Source organism: Stegostoma tigrinum, chromosome 6 (assembly GCF_030684315.1).
Source record: "Stegostoma tigrinum isolate sSteTig4 chromosome 6, sSteTig4.hap1, whole genome shotgun sequence".
In the NCBI taxonomy this organism is placed as follows: domain Eukaryota; kingdom Metazoa; phylum Chordata; class Chondrichthyes; order Orectolobiformes; family Stegostomatidae; genus Stegostoma; species Stegostoma tigrinum.
Window position 1 is genome coordinate 102,350,105 of NC_081359.1, and position 19,637 is coordinate 102,369,741.

At 39.6% G+C, this 19,637-nt stretch overlaps 1 protein-coding gene across 1 annotated transcript in view; it reads right to left on the minus strand.

The window, feature by feature from the left end:
- Positions 1–15,170: 15,170 nt before the first annotated feature.
- prkx (protein kinase X-linked) overlaps positions 15,171–19,637 on the minus strand; it is a 125,880-nt gene continuing 121,413 nt past the window's right edge. Inside the window, exon 9 of the mRNA XM_048533127.2 lies at positions 15,171–19,128. The gene's annotated coding sequence lies outside the window, so the exon portion shown is untranslated. The remainder of the gene's footprint in view (positions 19,129–19,637) is intronic.

Consider the following 19,637-nt stretch of genomic DNA (forward strand, 5'->3'; position numbering starts at 1 on the left):
TCATTGTGCTATGATGCATTAGCACAATGCTAAATAGCTTGATGTGTTTGAAATCCATGCCATTCAGGATTGGACACCCATGAAGTACTGTGGGCTATCAACAGCAGGGAGAATTGTATTTAACCATAAATAGTGGTCTTTCCCATTCTCCTGTCAGCATCAAGATGAACAATCAATCCTGGTTCAATGGAGAATGCAGGACAGTGTGCCAGCAGCATCCCCAGCATACCTAATCATGAGGTGTCAACCTTCTGACACTACATCACAGAATGCACCAAACAGAATAAGCATTGGCTAATTGTCAAAATAAGGTAATTCCTGAGCTAACAGATCAGATCTAATCTCTGCAGTCCTTTCACATCCTGTCACAAATGGTTCTGACATAACTTATTAGAAGATAAAGTCAGAAATATCTCAACCTTAAATGATGGGTCAGCCCAAAAGGGCAAAGCATTTTTTTAAACAATCTTTAGCCAAAAGTGCCATAAGGATGACTCATGTCTATCACCCTCATTTGGTCACTATCAGGCTATTGGATTTATTCTGCACAATATCAAGAAAATGCTGAAGGCACTAGTTATTGCAAAGGTTACAGATTCTGACAACATTCTGGTAATTGCACTGAAGACTTATGCTCAATTTATCTTTTGTCTCTTGTCAATCTGTTAGAGTACAACTAATTGACACTGTGGAAAATTGTCCAGGTACACAAAAAAAGGACAAATCCAACCAGGCCAATTACCAATCAGTTAATTTGCATTCGATCATTAAAGTATTAGAAGGTGTCACCAACTGTGCTGTCAAGCAGCACTTGCTTAGCAATAACAGAAAGCAAGAACTGCATATTCTGGAGTCAGCGATAACACAATATGGAGCTGGAGAAGTACAGCAGGCCAGGCTGCATCAGGAGGGCTGGAAAGTTGACGTTTCAGGTCCTAACCTGAAACATCAACTTTCCTGCTCCTCTGATGCTGCCTGGCCTGCTGTACTTCTCCAACTCCATATTGTGTCATATCTTGCTTAGCAATAATCTGCTCAGTTTGCACTCCACCATGGCTACTCAGCTCCTGAGGTCATTGATTCAAACATGGATAAAATTGCTGAACTCCAAAGGGAGCAGTGAGGGTGACTGCTCTTGACATCAAGTCTGCATTTGAGTAAGTGAGCCAACAATGAGCCCAAGCAAAATGATATGGGAGTCTGGGAGCAAAACATGTTGCTGGTTGGAGTCATACCCAGCACAAAGAAACAGGGTTGTGGTTGTTTCAGGTCAGTGACCTCAGTTCCAGAGCATTTCTGCAGAGATTGTCCAACCGTCATCAGCTACTATATCTATTCTTTATCATAACATCACCGCGTAGGAATATTAGTTAATGACTACACAATGCTCAGCACCATTCAAGACTCCTCAGATACTGACACAGTCTAAGCCCAAATGCCGCAAACCTGGACAATATTTTGGATCAGGCTATCAAGTGGCAAGTAACACTCAAACTGCACACTATCTCCAACAAGACAGAATCTAACAATAGCCCCTTGATGGTCAATGGCATTAGCATCAATGAATCCCCATAATGCACAAGGCATCAGTGCAATGGAGGGCTTCACACTTGCCTGGATAGGTGCAGCTCCAATAACACAAGGATATAGGCATCACCCAGGACAAACTAATGCGCTTGATGGGCACTACATCTTCAAATATTGATTCTCTCCAACACTAATGCTGAATAGAATAGAATAGAATAGAACATTACAGGAGAGTACAGGCCCTTCTGCCATCAATGTTGTGCCGACTTGTCATACCGATCTGAAGCCCATCCAACCTACACTATTCCATGTACATCCATATGCTTGTCCAATGACTTAAATGTATTTAAAGTTGGGGAATTTACTACCATTGCAGGCAAAGCGTTCCATTCCCTTACTACTGTCTGAGTAAAGAAACTACCTCTGATCTCTGTCCTATATCTTTCACCCCTCAATTTAAAGCTACTTTAAAGCCACTCAGGAGCTCGGTAGTAGCAATCTGCATCATCTACAGGATCCACCACAGGATCTCACTAAGGCTCCTTAGACAGCACCTTCCAAACCACAATCACTACCATCTGAAGGTCAAGTGCAGCAGATACATGGGAACACCACCTCTTGTAAGTTTCCTTTCGAGCCACTCAACATCCTGATTTGGAAATGAATCACCAATCGTTCATGGTTGCTAGATCAAAATTCTGGAACTCACCAACATAGCTATGTATACCTTAATCACATTGGCTTCCACAGTTGAAGGAGACAGCTTAAAACCTTCAAGGGAAACTAGGGACAAACAATAAATGTTGGCCCAGCCAATGATGTCTGCATCCCCAGAATGAATTTAAAAAGAATCTGTAGCTTCTGGGGTGAAATTCACATTAATTAATACATAGTTTTAAATAATAAATATCAAAAAGAATGACACAACTACAAAACCGATCACAAAACTATTACAGAATTTGTTTCTAAACAAAATCCATATAATAATGTTTCAAAGTTACTCAATGGCACAAATTAAAAGGGTACACTAATTTAAAACACAACTGAAGTTTTCATCTCCACAGCTGTTATTCAGCACAAAAGACACATCGAACCTCCCTCTGAGTCTATGGTGACATGTATCTTCCGACAAAAATTAATTGTTTGGGAATACGATGGTTCCACAGCTTCATTCATTCAATTTTTGACAGCCTTGCAGCAATTACTTTGTTTCATAGTTAATTATCGTGTAAAGCAGTGAGACTCATTTGTCAACCACAGGCACAGAGTCAGTCACATGATAATAGTGTCCTACATGAATTAAATTTCCTTTGATTACTTGATAATGACAAAAACTAACACACATTTTGCTACAAATGGTCCATGAGGCTGGCTTACAGGCAGCTTCTCCAGGCAATTAGGAACAGCCAAGCAGCATTCATATCTCAAGTACCAATTTTTAAGAAAATGGTCAAGTGAACTTTCCTGGTGTGTGCCTTCTTTACCATTTATAGACCTAAAATTACCTTGTGCATTGAAACAAATATCATCTTGTACATAAATCAGTTTTGAAAGCTTTCTCATTACAACTCCAGTGGTGATATCAAGTTGGCCTGAGATAGTATAATTATTATAGAAATAGACTGTGTACCCAGAGAGAGAACAATTTATAGTTAATGGAAACAAAATCAAAACCTTTAGGAGCCATTTGTAGGTAAGGAATGAGGTCATAGTTCTGAAAAATTACACATTCAGAATACAAAATATTGCCTTCTGTCTGATTTAGGCTCAGGCTGATTTAGGTTATGGTGTACTTAACCAAGACAAAAGTAACAGAAGTTCCAAAGATAATATGATCACATACTGAGTTATACTTTTAGTTACGAGGTTAAGAGTAGAGGTTATAACGTTCAATAAAGGAACCCTTCCTATTCTAATGCATCACAAGTAGAGGTGATGAAAGTTGCATCAGTTGATCACATCGGAAATAGGTCTGGGAGTATGCTAAGAAGCATATTGAACTTGCTCCCCTGTTCAATAAGGTCATGGTTAATCTACTTCAACCTCATCTTTGCACACTATCCTGAAATTTTTGGAGATATGGGAGTAAATCAACATTGGTCTTGAATACACTCAATGACTGAGCATTCAAAGCTGTCTGCCCTGGAAAATTCCAACTGCTTGTAATCTGTGAAGTGAAAATAAATACTTACAAGTCTTCTTTCGAGACTGTATCCCTGCAAAGGCGGCAAATCCCTCTAGCCTTTGCCCTATCTAACCTCTTAATAATTGTTTCAGTGATAAAGGGAACTGCAGATGCTGGAGAATCCAAGATAACAAAGTGTGGGGCTGGATGAACACAGCAGGCCAAGCAGCATCTCAGGAGTACAAAAGCTGATGTTTCGGGCCTAGACCCTTCATCAGAGAGGGGAATGGGGAGAGGGAACTGGAATAAATAGGGAGAGAGGGGGAGGCGGACTGAAGATGGAGAGAAAAGAAGATAGGTAGAGAGGAGAGTATACGTGAGGAGGTAGGGAGGGGGATAGGTCAGTTCAGGGAAGACTGACAGGTCAAGGAGGCGGGATGAGGTGGTAGGTAGGAAAATAGAGGTGCAGCTTGAGGTGGGAGGAAGGAATGGGTGAGAGGAAGAACAGGTTAGGGAAGCAGAGACAGGCTGGGCTGGTTGTCTGAACTAATAGCCTTGGGATGCTGTGGTTGGCTTATGTTCACTAGACTAGGAGAGGGAAAACTGACCACAGTAGTTCACTTCAATTCTTTCTACTAACACCTGCTAAAAATTTCATAGATGACAATGTTGGGTAAGGGAAAAATTTGGCTTAGATCAAATCTGTTACTCATTAGCCCTGGAGTGTAGAACTCATGATAATCTACAGGGTTGAGATGGATGAAGATCCCAATCATTTTGATTGAAAATCAATCTTGCTCCAAATATGTATAAGCCACTTGTCATCTTAGAAGCAGATGGTTTGAAGTTGTATGGCAAAATTTATCCATAATGAAAAATACAATATTGTTCCCAAAACAGAAATCCAGCTCTGTACAAATTCATTTTATGGTATGAGAGCCTGAATAGACTCAAACTTTGCTCCCTGGAGCATATGAAGTTAAGCAGTAATCTTACAGGCATTTATTAAATCATGAGGGGCATTGATAAAAGTAACAGTGGTCTTTTCCGGGGGGTGGTGAAGGGATCAAGAGGGCAAAGTGAGAGGGGAAAAATTTAGAAAGAATCTTGAGAGGCAACTTCTTCCACACAGAGGTTGGTATGTAAATGGAATGAACTGGCAGAGGAAGTGGCAGATGTAGGTACAGTTACAACTTGTGAGAAAAGTATTTGGGCAGATTAGTGAATAGGTTTACAGGGAAATGCACCAAACAGAGGCAAATGGAACTAGTTTAGTTTGGGAAAACTGGTCGACATGGACAAGTCACACCAAAGGATCTATAATCTGTGCTGTCTGCCTCAATGACCTTGATGAAGCATCTGAAGAGGGGTAAGCCAAAGACACACTCCTGAGGAACACCTGCAGCTGAGTAACATCCTCAACCATCTTCCTCTGTGCTAGGTAGGGCTCTTAATTAGCAGAGAATTCTCCCCAATTCCCATCAACTTCTGCTTTGCTAGTTTGCTTCATGATGTCACACTCTATCAGACATCGCCTTGACGTCAAAGGCAGTAATTCTCTCCTTGTTTCAAGTGCAGTTCTTTTTGATCTATGTTTATTTGCCTTTGCAAAAAAAGCAAATCTAGAAATATAGGTCATCTATAACTCAGTCATTGATACTGATGATTAATTAGTTGAGGACGCAGCCCTGATTATTCCACTATTCACTTGTTAAAGTCTGCCTAATAAAAAGTCACCCACTACTCCTTCCATTTTCTGTCCATTAACCATTTCTCAATCTGTGCTAATATATTCTTCCAAACTCAGCTTTAAATGGTACAATAACCCTTTGTGTGCCACTGCACTGTAAGCTTTTTGGAAGTCCAATTGTACTCAATTCACTGAGAGATAATAGGAACTGCAGATGCTAAAGACTCCAACATAACAAGGTGTGGAGCTGGATGAACACAGCAGACCAAGCATCTGTCCACCCTACACGTTGCAATCTCAGAAAATATTTCTCAAAAGCAATCTCCTTCTTGTAAATCCATGCTGACAAGGTCCATTCATATTATAGTTTAAGTGCAATTATCAAGTCTTCAGGAATGGATTTCAACTGATCTATTGGCCTGTTTTCTCTCTCTGACCTTGCTTGAATAGGGCACATAGGATTTGAAGGTGCGAGTCCTTTGCACCATAGTTCCTATAACTCAGTACAAACAGATTTTAAACTGATAACAGCTTAGATGGACCTCAAGAACAGGTAATGTAGAAATTGGGAAAATATATATTGCTAATGAGTGAAGCTCAAACTTCAATACCTGCCTTAGGATGTCCTTGATAGTGGTACCACAAAAACATGAAATACACTTCTTTCTGCAGCACTAATAACTTTTATTTAAGTTAAAAACTAAGGAATAGGATTTAGGAAGACATTTTCCAAATCCTTTCACTGACCAACCGTATAACGTCATTGCATGATGATTACTGTAGCATTCAAATACCCCACTTTCAATATAAATACAAAAGGTAATGTTGCTATGTGACTGAACTTGAATGATTTTATTGTCACATGTATTTTACAGCAAGAAAAAAAAGTAAAATACAGTGAAAAGCTTTTCCACTGTTGCCATGATTCAGAACCACCTAATCACCGAAGAATGAGTTATTGAAATGAGAAACAGCCCTTGAAAATTAAAAAGTAACTCTTAAGAAAAGGCATTTTGATGCCTGTATGGGGATAGTAATCCAAAAGGCTTGAATAATGATCTAGAGACGTGAGCACAAATTCTATCACAACAGACAAGGAATTTAAATTCAGTTTGTTAAATAATTCAATCTGGAAGATAAAAAAAACTAGCAATGAGTAATGGTTGCGATGTAACTACTGGATACAACACATGTCTGGTTGACTTACGTCCTTTAGAGAAGGAAACTTGGCAGCTTTACCCAGTATGCTGTATATATGTGATTCCAGACCATTTCAAATGGTCAAGCAAATCATTCAGTTGTCAAGGCAGCTAATTATATTCAAGGAAAATAAGCACTGAATAAAAAAAACAAGACTGTGGGTACTACACGTTACTAAACATTATGTAGTGACAAGCCATCAAGTCTAGCCTAAAAGTTGTCATCTAGGGAGAAAATCATAAGTACAAATCAGAGGTCCAAAGTGGGAAAATAAGAGGTTTTATTGCAAACTCGCTGAAGTTTCAAAGATGGCAGAAGTGTTTGTTAGAGGAAGGGTTATGATATTAATAGCTGCATCCGCAATACATCAACAGCAGCTCAGGAAAATCACTTCGCATAGACACCATGTCCAAATGTGTGGCTTGATTTTGGCACCAGGTCTCAGATTTGCTGCAGGAAGTTCCACCGACTTCAATTCAGTATCAAGAATAGAAGTTGTTGGAAAAGCTCAACAAGTCTGTCTGGCAGCATCTGTAAGGAGAAATCAGAGTTAATGTTTTGAGTCTGGTGACTCTTAAGAGTCACCATACCCGAAACATTAACACTGATTTCTCTTCACAGATGTTGCCAGACTTGCTGAGCTTTTCCAGCAACTCCTATTTTTGTTTCTGATTCACAGCATCCACAGTTCTCTCAGTTTTTAATTCAGCATCACTTTGGTATAAACAGATGCAAAACCAAAACTGTTTGGCATTTATAGATAATATGACAGTGGGAAGGCTCTCTTACACTGACATTTTACAGCAGTCAATTTGGGGCAGGCACTCAGTTAGCCCGCCATCTAAGCAACAATGTAACCTGGAGATATAAATAAGAATTTGTCTTTCTAAAAAAAAAAGTACAGGCAAAACATTCCAAATCTTTCACTGAAGGGTACATAGTGAACACGCTCACCTTTAAGCTGCCCTACAAATAACACATTACTCTGACTGGTACATGCATACCAATCACAAAAGGCAAGCAAAGCAACTGCAGAGAGTCATCAGAAAGACTCATGAAGTTTTGGCCTACATCTTGAGAAGTTGGAACAAACATAACAGACATTTCAATTGAATGCAGCCTTCATCAGACTCCATTTTTGAAATCTGCAGTTTTCCACACAATAAACCTCAGGATAAATGGATCAGCATTGGTGTAGTTATGGTTTAGATTGCTAAAATGATACCAGGGGTTAAATTCAGGTCTAACTGATCAGCAGAATGGATGCAAGGAGCTGGATGATCTAATCGTGCTACTATTTACCTGCATTCAACAGCAGCTGGGTTAGGATTCTCTGACAAGCATAGTGGTTCCTACAAATCAAATAAAAACCTGTCTAGATTCAGGGTTAAAAACATCTCCTGCTACATACTTGTTCCAGATGTAGGCAAGGCCATTTTGCAGCCTGTCAAAGCTACAGTAACTGTTGCCCCCTCACCAAATGGAAGACAATGCCATGCCCTGTCTGGAATTAGTCCAGCCAGTCATCAACACATAACTCACTGTGGCTTACCCTCTTCATGAGGGTAATCACCTAGCAGCATTTCCTCAACAACAGGAAACACAATCATCTTCAACCTCCTTTTCGGTGGTGAGAAAGTCTGCCTGAACTCTTTAGAGATGATTGCCCTGTGCTTCAGAATCGTTAAGCTCACTGGTAGAACCTCCTATTCCTTAATGTTCAATTCACAACAGTTTTCCACTTGCTGTATCAATTTCACCATCTGCAATTGACAGCATTTGTAATTTGCTCGTGGATTTTGTAGTCTGGTATGGTGTAACTCTTGATCAGCTGGTGTAGCCATATGATGTGTGCACAGAGCTGTCAAGTGAGAAATTCTGCTTTCCACAGGCATTTATTGGGTTTCCTATTCTGGCACTGGGAATGACTGACAACTTGGTCACAATTGAAGTGTCCAGTTATCAGAAGTTGACTATAATTTCACCATAATTAAAGGTGCAAAGAAGCAAAGGAAGGAAATTTAAAATAGATGTAATTTGTACTACAAGAATCTGATCAGGAAGGGATGTAGGACATTGGAGGGAAAATACAGCACTGCATGGCTTGAGGAAAAATAAGAAATGAAAGGCTCAGAATAGATGACAACTGCAGTAACTAGTTAGACATGGCTTTAATGAAATGTTCCAAGACGCTTCAGAGCAACATTTAAGTAGTGTGAAATCAAACCACACAAGGAAATACCAGACCAGGAGATTACTGACTTAAAAGCAAAGAGGGGGAAGAAGTTGGAGAGGTGATAGAACAGAATTCTGAACTTACAGACTGGCAAATGAAGGCACGGTTACCACCACATATCAAGAAATATTATTAAAACATGCTGATGAAACTTCATGTGGAAGTCTGTGTAACATTCTGCTCACCTAATCAAAGGATAATACTGTTCTGACAAGAGCTATCAGGAAGCAAGATAAGTCCAGGTACCAGGAATGTAATTGGGAAGTTTAAGTAAGCTGAATTTTAAATATCACATAACTGAACTTTTCTAAATTAGAAAAGGGAATAAGTGCAAGCGACCTAGGCAAACTGCCGTCAGCAAAGGTCTCAACGAATTAAAGAATAGGATTGAAAAGTATGTAGTGTATTCTTGACAAGTTTTGTTTTAATTAGTAACACAGGCATCAACTTTTAAAAACCAATTATCTAGTGTAGGATAATAAAATGTGAGGCTGGATGAACAGAGCAGGCCAAGCAGCATCTCAGGAGCACAAAAGCTGACGTTTCGGGCCTAGACCCTTCATCAGAGAGCCCGAAACAAGCTTTTGTGCTCCTGAGATGCTGCTTGGCCTGCTGTGTTCATCCAGCCTCACATTTTATTATCTTGGAATTCTCCAGCATCTGCAGCTCCCATTATCTCTATCTAGTGTAGGAGTTAGTCTCAGAATAAAAGGGGGTGCCAAGTTAAAACTGAACTGAGAAGAAATTTACTCTGAGAGTTAAGACTCTTTGGAATATCCTTGGGTGTATATATAAGGCTGAGATAGATTTTTGATCAGTAAGATAATCAAGGGTTACGGGAAAAGGGCAGGAAAATGGGCATCAGGAACGTTGGTTCACACATGCTCCTACCAAACGGCAGTGCAGGCTTGGGGGTTGCTCCAACACATCCTCTGATACTTTGGTACATGCCTCCAGCTTGGGCTGATGGTGGGTCTCCACTTCCCAAGAAACACTGGTCCTATCTCCACTATCACCTCTGAAGAGATCCTCCAGCTCTGAGATGACATCCTTTGCCAGGTCTGACAGACAGCTGCACTCTGTTTCTTACAGTCTTATGGGTAACGCTTCAAAGCCATTTCACTGAATCATAGAGTAATACAGCATTGCAACAGGGCCTTTGGCCCAAACTGGTCCATGCTGCCCACTCAGCTAGTTCAAATTGCCTGCATCTGGTCCATATCCCTCTAAATCATTTCCATCCATGTAGCTATCCAATGAAAAGAAGTTTGCTATTGTACTTTCTTCAACCATCTTTTCTGGCAGTTCATTTCATATACGCACCACTCTTGCCTTTCAGATCCTTAAATCTTTCTCCTCTACTATCCGTTGATAGTATTGAGGGCTATTGGAGGCTTCGGCAAGACATTGACAGAATGCAGAGCTGGGCTGAAAAATGGCAGATGGAGTTCAACCTGGATAAATGCAAAGTGATGCATTTTGGAAGGTCGAACTTAAATGCTGAATATAGGGTTAAAGGCAGGATTCTCGGCAGTGTAGAGGAACAGCGGGATCTTGGTGTTCAAGTGCATAGCTCCCTCAAAGTTACCACCCAAGTGGATAAGGTTGTTAAGAAAACGTATGGTGTTTTGGCTTTCATTAACAGGGGGAATCGAGTTTAAGAGCCGCGAGGTTATGTTGCAGCTCTACAAAACCCTGGTGAGACCACACTTGGAATATTGTGTCCAGTTCTGGTCGCCCTATTATAGGAAAGATGTGGAGGCTTTGGAGAGGGTGCAAAGGATGTTTACCAGGATGCTGCCTGGACTGGAGGGCTTGCCTTATGAGGAGAGGTTGACTGAGCTTGGACTTTTCTCTCTGGAGAGAAGGAGGAAGAGAGGTGACCTGATCGAGGTGTACAAGGTAATGAGAGGCATGAACAGAGTCGATAGCCAGAGACTTTTCCCCAGGGCAGGATTGACTGCCACGAGGGGGTCATAGTTTCAAGGTGTTAGGAGGAAGGTATAGAGGAGAGGTCAGAGGGAGGTTCTTCACCCAGAGTTGTGAGCGCATGGAATAGTTTACTAGTGGTAGTTGTGGAAGCGGAGTCATTAGTGACATTTAAGCAACCGCTGGACATGCACATGGACAGCAGTGAATTGAGGGGAATGTAGGTTAGGTTATTTTATTTTTGGAATAGGATTATCCCACGGCACAAGATCGTGGGCCGAAGGGCCTGTACTGTGCACTTTTCTATGTTCACCTTAAACCTATGCCATCTAATTTTCAATTCCCCATCCTATCTCCTTCATGGTTTTATACACCTCAATGAGGTCACCCCTCATTCTCCTACGTTCCAAGGAATAAAGCCCTATCCTGGCCAAATTCTCCCTACAACTCAGGCTTACTGGTCTTGGCAACATCCTTGTAAATCTTCTTTCCACACTTTCCAGTTTAACTCTGACTTTCCTATAACAGGGTGACCAAAACTGTACACAATACTCCAAGGTTGTTAGCTAGGCCACAGCTTGGAGCACTTTGCAGTTCTGGTCCCTAAACTATAGGAATGATGTAACAGTAGTAGAATGGGAACAGAGGAAAGCAGCCTCACCAACGACTTATACAACTGTAACATAATGTCCCAACTCCTTTACTCAATACCTCGACTGTTGAAGGCCAGCATGCTGTATACCTTCTTCACCACCCTGTCTACCTGTGGTGCCATTTTCACCAATGAATGTACATGTACTCCTAGGTCTCTCTGTTCCACAACACTCCTCAGAACTTTATACCATTTTAAAGTCCTACCTTGGTCTGACTTTCCAAAATGCAGCAGCTCATAGACGTCTGTATTTAATTGCCTTTGCTAATCCTCAACCCTCTTCCCCATCTGATTAAGCTCCCTCCGTAATTTTTAATAATCTTCTTCGCTATCAACGATTCCTCCTAACTTCATACTATCTGCAAACTTACTAATCATGCCTTGTACATTCACATCCGGATTATTTATATAAATAATAATTAACAAAGGTCCCAGCACCAAACCCTGTGGCACACCACTAGTCACAGGCCTCCACTCCGAGAAACAACCTTCAACCATCACCCTCTGCTTCCTCCCGGAGCCAATTTTCAATCCAATTAGCTAGCTCTCCCTGGATCCCATGCGATCTAACATTCATGAGTAGCCTGCCATGCGGGGCCTTGTCAAAGGCCTTACTAAAGTTCATATAGACAATATCCACTGCCCTACCCTCATCTATCCTCTTGATTACCTCTTTGAAAAAGTCTAAGATTTTTCAGATATGACTTCCTGTGCACAAATCCATGCTGACTATACCCAAACAGAAAATGACTATCCAAATGCTGGTTGGTCCTGTCCCTCAATATCCTCTCCAGTAACTTGCCTACCACTGATGTCACGCTCATAGTCCCCTGGCTTGTCTCTGCTACCTTTCTTAAACAATGGAGCAATATTAGCCACCCTCCCGCCTTCCAGAACTTTACCAGTGACTAAAAGATGAAGCAAAACTCTCTACAATTTCTTCCCTAGCCTCCGACAATATCTGTGGAAAAACCTGGTCAGGCTCAGAGGATTTATCCACCTGAATATACTTTAAGGTGCCAAACACCTCTCTGGTGATATGGATGCAGTCCAAAGCATCCCTACTTGTTTCCCTTATTTCTTTAGCATCCATGATTTTCTTCTAAGTAAACACTACATCTTTGAGTAATTTTTTTTTCTACAAACCTGTTAGCAATAGGAAGGTAATTCTCAATTCTAAAAGCTAAACATAGTATACTGCAGACATTCTCGTTAATTATGAGAATCTATCTAATCTACCTCTCCACTCAAAATGTCAAAACAAAAGTGCAGAAAATGTCCAACACAGAAATTTAGAAGGGAAGGTTTCAACTTGATATGCAGCTACCACTGTTATGTTATTAGTCTTAAGCACTAGAGGCTCTGATGCAAGATTACTTACCTGGAAGTGTTGTGCAAATATGATTTTTGGACTTTTATATCTTTGCACGATAGTTCAGCAGGGAACAAAGACATTTTTTTCTGTCTTTGGTTCCAAACGAAGATTACAGCAGAACTCACTTGGAAAGCTGATCCAAACTTTGAAAGCTGGTCTGCAAAGCTCTAAGTGCTTCAAGCATATTGTCCTATTTTTGTCAGATGACAAAATTACACAAATAATCAGCATAGCTCTTGTGTTCATTTCTATCTCTCCTAAAGCAACACTCAAGTCAAAGTGATGCTTGCTTTATAACTGAGGCAAGAATAAGGTGGAACGGGGCAATACAAGTAAGTTGTCTACATATCCTGAAGAGATGAGTGTTAACAGCAAGTCTTCTCCTTGCAACACACATCAGAATATGAAAGAATCGTTTGTAGCTTAATGTAAATCTAGCAACACGATCAAATAACTGCATTTTAAAAGTTGCACTGTTCATACAAAAGATCCATTAATGATCAAAGCATTAGTAGTTATATAAATGAATTCCTCCCAATTGCATAATAAACCAACACAAGATAATCACAACATTGGAAGACATCTGGAGAAATCACAGCACTCAAAACGTTCTACATCACCAAAGACAAGGAGCATACACAACAGGGACACACCATGCCCCACTTTCAACATTCACAGCAACAAGTGGAGTGCCATCTACAAGATTCACTGCAATAACTCTCAAACTCCTCAAATAGCAACTTCCAAATGCACCTCTATCACCTAGAAGCACGAGGGCAGCTGCTTAATTGGAACACTATAACCTGGAAGTTCCTCTCCAAGTCACAAACCAAAAATGGTTTGGAACAACATCACCATGTAATTAATTAGTCAGTGGGTCAAAATCTCAGAACCCTCTAACCGCACTGTAGGTGTCGTGACAACTCAAGGACTGCAGTGGTTCAAGAAAGCAATACATCCCCATCTCCAAAGCAACTAGGAATGAGCAATATATGCTGGCTGAGCCAGTGTTGCTCACATTTTGTGAATGAATAAAAACATTAGCTCACTCAGGTCATATCAACTGAAATTACTCCTCATACTCCATAGCATCTTCTTAGAACAACATAGAACATTACAGCACAGTACAGGCCCTTCGGCCCTCATTGTTGTGCCGACCTGTCATATCGATCTGAAGCCCATCTAACCTACACTATTCCATGTATGTCCATATGCTTGTCCAATGATGACTGAAATGTTCTTATGGCCAGTCACCTTATCTCTCCTCACCAACACCACAGACATAGCTTATAGGTGAAGCAGCAATTTACCTGCACTTCATTCAATCTAGTCTACTGTATTCGCTGCTCAAATGGGCCTCCTGTACACAGGGGAGACAAACTGCAGAATGGGTGGCCACTTTATGAAACACTTCTGCTTTGTCCACAAAAATAACACCAAGTTTCCTGCCTGCCAGGTCAACACATCACAACACTCCCATGCCAACATTTGTCTCAGGCTTGTTACAGTGCTCCAGCGAAGTTCAGCACAAGCTGGAGAAACACCACCTTACTTTCTGCCTCGGTATGTTACTACCCCCAGGACTCAATGTTGAGTTTAACAATTTCAGATGTGAACACCTTCTTGTATGTTCGTTACCCAACCCCAGGTCCTGTTCTGTATAGGTTGCTCCCAGCAGAGGCAAGCCATTTTCAACTGTTCACAGTTCCAATTAGCACCCATTCAAAATTTGTCTCTCCAGTTTATCAGCAATCCCTGTCTTGCTTTTTATTATTCCTCTCTCAGGGCACGATCTCCATTTATTTGACTCGTTCCTTGTTCTCCTCTTAACCCCCCCCCATCACCAGACCCAGTCAGCAGCATAAATACTACCATTTCATAGCTGCTTTCAGTTCTGGTGAAGGGTCACAGATCTCAAAATGTTAACTCTGCTTTCTCTCTACAGATGTTGTCAGAGTTTCTCCAGCAATCTGATTCTGCTACAGATTACTTTGGTACGGGGGACTGAGAAAGGAAAACAGCCATTCACATTATGTTCATTACTAATACTAGCTCTTATCTCTCCACTGCTCAAGTGAGAAGGTGGACGGTTTTGGCTTCGGGTGCTCATCAGTGTTACTGTTCCATGACCAGATCAGGCTGACACGCTTCTACTATTAAGACATTGTTTCAGCTGACTTTTTTTTCCCCTTTCCTTCTTGTATAATGTGCAGCAATGTTGCCTCACTATTGACATTCGCAATATGGGATAACATTGGATTCAAATGACAAGTTGTTTAATCCCATCCCAGGAATTAAAATTTCAAACCATGTTAAGGCCCAACATGTGCATTAAAGTATGATCACAACACTATTTCAAGTCAGGTTTCCTAGCAACTTACTAAGGGGGGGGGGCGAAAAAAAACCGACACAATTAGAGAACGCTGGTTTATTTGGTATTGTAAAAGTAACAATCCAAGAAGGCAAACCCAGCTGTTTGGCTATGCTGTAGCAATTGAAAGAATAAATCAGTTACTGTACAATGCTGCAAAATTCATTCACAATTTCAAACATGTCTGACTAATTGCAGTAATTAAGCAGATTTTGGATGAAAATGTTAATAATCACACCTCATTCAATTAATGCTGAAGAATCTTCTGCATCATGTTTCGGCAGGTTTTTATACATTACTTGATTTACAGATTGCACTTTAAAGTGACTGCTCAGGAGAGAAAAAAAACACTGATCTATCTCGTGTTGTTTCAAGTTTTCATAGCCATGACTCCCAAGCCTAGGGCAAGTTTCAGATCTTAAATTAAACTTATACTCTTAAGGTAACCTCAACTCTCTAGAGGCTAAATCCACACAGCACCATGCTTCTAGAATGTGAATTAAAGAAGAAACATCTGGCAGAATAGTATTTCTTGCATACCACATCAGTGTAAGACAATAAAGCTTGCAAATGCTTTCAGTAATTCTCATGTAATATGCTACAATGGCCCTTTCACTTGGCCCCAGCAAGAGGATAACATCTCCAGGAAGCTTATACCTGGGAAAGGCAGTAGCAGGTTTGACCGGCAGCTCAAGTGAGCTGATCCTCACACGCATTGAACTGAGGGAGACCTTTGGCTTTGAGTCTGCTGTAACATATTCAGCCAACATCAGAGTACAGTTGAAGGAGAAGGGATTTTGCTTCTTAAAGTTAGCAGCGGAGGAGTTTCCAGGATTTCAACACCTGAACTGAATTCAGTCCACAATTAGATATGTGATGATGTTCTTTTTACTTTCAATGTTTAACAAAAACTCAAAGAAACTCGTTGAACTAGAACTGGTTTCCCCTCATTAGTGTTCATGAATCCACTTGTCAGGTATCAGCTTCCAGTGCACACGGGGGCTTTCACATTACAATCCCTAGGTCATATGATTCTACATTGAACGGAAAAGGCAAATTTTTGAGTGTTAGGGACTTGTAAAAACACTGCTAATCTCACAAATTATAGACTGGAGTCTTGGAATTTGGGGTTGTGCCTTTAAAATCAAAACAGCCTGTGTTTAATTGTCCTGAAGTATGTACAACAGAACACTGTCCAAATTGTTACAAAACGTAATACAAATTAAAAGATGAAACTCAATAAGCTGCTTCTTTGCAACAAATGAGGATCTTACTCTTGGCCAAGACAGTATGCTAACCTTGGCCCGGCTGTATTTGTTAGGTAACAGGAAGCCACTAGGAAGTTGGATGGATGATGTAACAATGCTATTTTACATAAAAGCCACAGATTTGATCCACCACATATGGACTCCAGCAGGTTCACAACTGATTGGTTTCAATGATCACTGGCCAAACACAGACTAGTGGCCTCATGTCTATTTTTCCAATCATACATCAGAGTACATTGGTCAAGGCATACATGGAAGCATCAATCTTTTAAAAAAAACTAAATATTTTCAATTCTTCATTAGATTTAAATTGACTGAATTGATATAGGTTGACAGCAAACAAATGAAGCACCGAAAAGAATTAAACAATGCCAATACCCTGATATCAATTACTTTTCAATGTCAGATTGTCATCAGTTCCTGTAAAGCAAATTCAGAACAAGTACAGTTGATTAAAAATGTTTTCCATCAACAATTAACATTTGTATTTCAATATTTACAATTCAATTACATAACAAATACAGTATAAGCTGTACAGGGTGGCAGTCTATTCTGCTTCTTACAATTCCAAAGTCCTCAACAGGTCAGTCGATAGGAAGATGCAGTACCTTTTTTAAAAAATTACAACCGTTACCGCCAGAAGTTTCAATGCATGCCCACCTTGGTCTTCTGACCAATGTACATGGTTCATGTTTCTTTTGCTTGCCCACAAGATGTGAGTTGCGTGGATTTCAGGTTGTGTGAGGTGAAAATTAACTGTCATGATCATCACAGCAAAGATGGAACTTTGTAAACTTACACTACCTTCAAAACTGTGTAATCCTGTTAAAAATAGAACCAAAGGTTTTTTTTAAAAAAGAACCATTATTCAAGAGCACACATTTAACAGGAGACCAAAATAAAGTATTTTTAGTACATAAAACAAGTTAGAAATTTGTCTATGTACATTAATAAAGGCTATATGAATATAATATTCATACTTGTTAAATTGTTCTTGGATAAAATAGTTAGTGGAAAAAAGGGAGATTGATTTTTAACCTTGACCTTGAACAGTATCTCATTATATAAACATTCACAGAAAACAAGGATGATTAGGATTGACAAATTAAGTACACTATATATACACACATACAATAAAATGTCTTTACAGCGGACATACCTGATTTCACATACATAGTTTTGTACAGCTAGCTATTCATTATCAGTCTAGCATTTTAGTCATCAAACTTGAACAAGTACATACAGTTAGACAAAATCATTGAGAAATGTAAACTGTAAAGTTCAGTGCATAAGCCAGATTTAAAAAAGGAACAGATTTTTATGACCTGTTATTCTGAGGAGATGTTTATGTGCTGATATTCTGCGAGAATCAGATACTATCTGTGGTGGGTTCTTTATGAAATTTCAAGAAGAACATAAAGGCAGTACGTGTCATGCATGACAGTGGAACTTGAGTGGTAATACCACGATTCCTCATATAATGAGTTGGGTCGGTTGGCAGATGAAAAAGGAAAGATGTTGAATATAACTATGTTAAATGCCTTTCTAGGGGCTATTCCAATCAATTAAACAGATGATAAAAGTGCATTCACACTTGTCCAGATAAACACAACAGAAACCTTGTGTCATGATCAAGCCAAAAATTACTTCCTTTACTGTTTGCTGTTTAAACCTGGTACATAGGTAAACAAGATGTATCAATATACCCTTTCCAATATTTCACTCAAGATTCGGACAGATTTACTCCATCTGTTATAATTCATTCACTTAAACTCACTAGTTTTGATTTCCATCTCTTTCCTATCTTCATCCTCTCAATATTCCATATGCTTTCTGGCACAACTTCCAGAAAGGAACAAAATAGATAAAAAGTTTTTAAGAATTAAAACCCTTAATTGTTTGCCATTTCTCCACTTCTCCTAATCAATGACATCGAAGCTAACAAAGTGGTAACGGGCTCAGTTAGCATTCTGACTCAGTCAATGAACAATACACAGTATTCAAATTGTAAGCGTGGGTCAGAAAAAGAAATGAACCTGCAATTTGAGCTCTCTGCACTATGGCATTGAATACTTACAATGTCAAATAAAAAGAATAGCAAAATGCTGGTATTTAGGATGATCCCATTAAACAGAAATTCTATATACATATATCTTTCATAAAAACCGTAATCTGATTCTACACAAAACAAAAACCATAAAACTTAGAAATGATTTTTATACTTGCATAGTGCCCCCACTTCAGTTATCTGTATATACAAAGTTATACGATCCTAGTTTTACATCTTTATAAACACAATTAACTCTTTTCTTAAAAAATAAATCGTTGTAAGGAAATACTTGTGCTTGTCAATCAAGGCAATTTTATAATAATAAAGAAATCTGGCTAATACCACATTTTAGAATAAGCAGGAATTCAATTATTAAAAACAGGTGCCATAATGGACATGCAATAATATCGTTTTTATAAAAAAAGACCTGTTTTTCTATTTTACATTATCTATACCACATTTCCATGTAAAGAAAATTCCAGTTTCGACCTCCAATCTTTAATGTACACCTTTAAGTAACAGCATACTGATCGGTACTGAAGTCAAACCATGATTCCGAATGGAACCTTTCAATGTGCTAACTCGGCCGAGGTCAGAGGCACAGACAGGCCATGTAGCAAAAACAAGAGAAGAATAAAATGTGCAATTTGATGTCCGATCCTTCTTACAAACATGTTCCATTTAGTCACACTTCTCATCAGCGCTCTGTGGGTAGGAAGGAGTACATGTAATGAGGAAATGCAGAGACGATTTTGCAACAGATAGTCTTTCTTTTTGAAAAAATTAAAACTTTATAGATCTCTGATCAATGAGAAGGATTTCAGGCCCATGAGAATCTTTGGAGTTCTTTCAATGAGTTCTGTCAAGTAGCTTTAGTGGAAGTTATATGATTTACTTGAAGCTACTAGTTGCAAGAAACTATACTACAACACTATATACGGTTACAGATTTCTATCAGATGACAAACTACACTGCAGGACACAATGGTCCTTCGATTATCCAGGATCTAGATGAGAATCCAGCGAAACCAAGTTCCACTTCGAAATGGAAAAAAAAACTAGAAAAGGCTAACACTTAGCATTCTGGCAGCATTTGTGAGCAGAAAAACATAGCCAAAGGTTCTGGTCAATGACTCTTCATTAATACTTTGTGATGGAGCTAATCACTAATATTCGAAACAAAAAAAAAGTCAGCAAACGTTGCAAACCCATTAG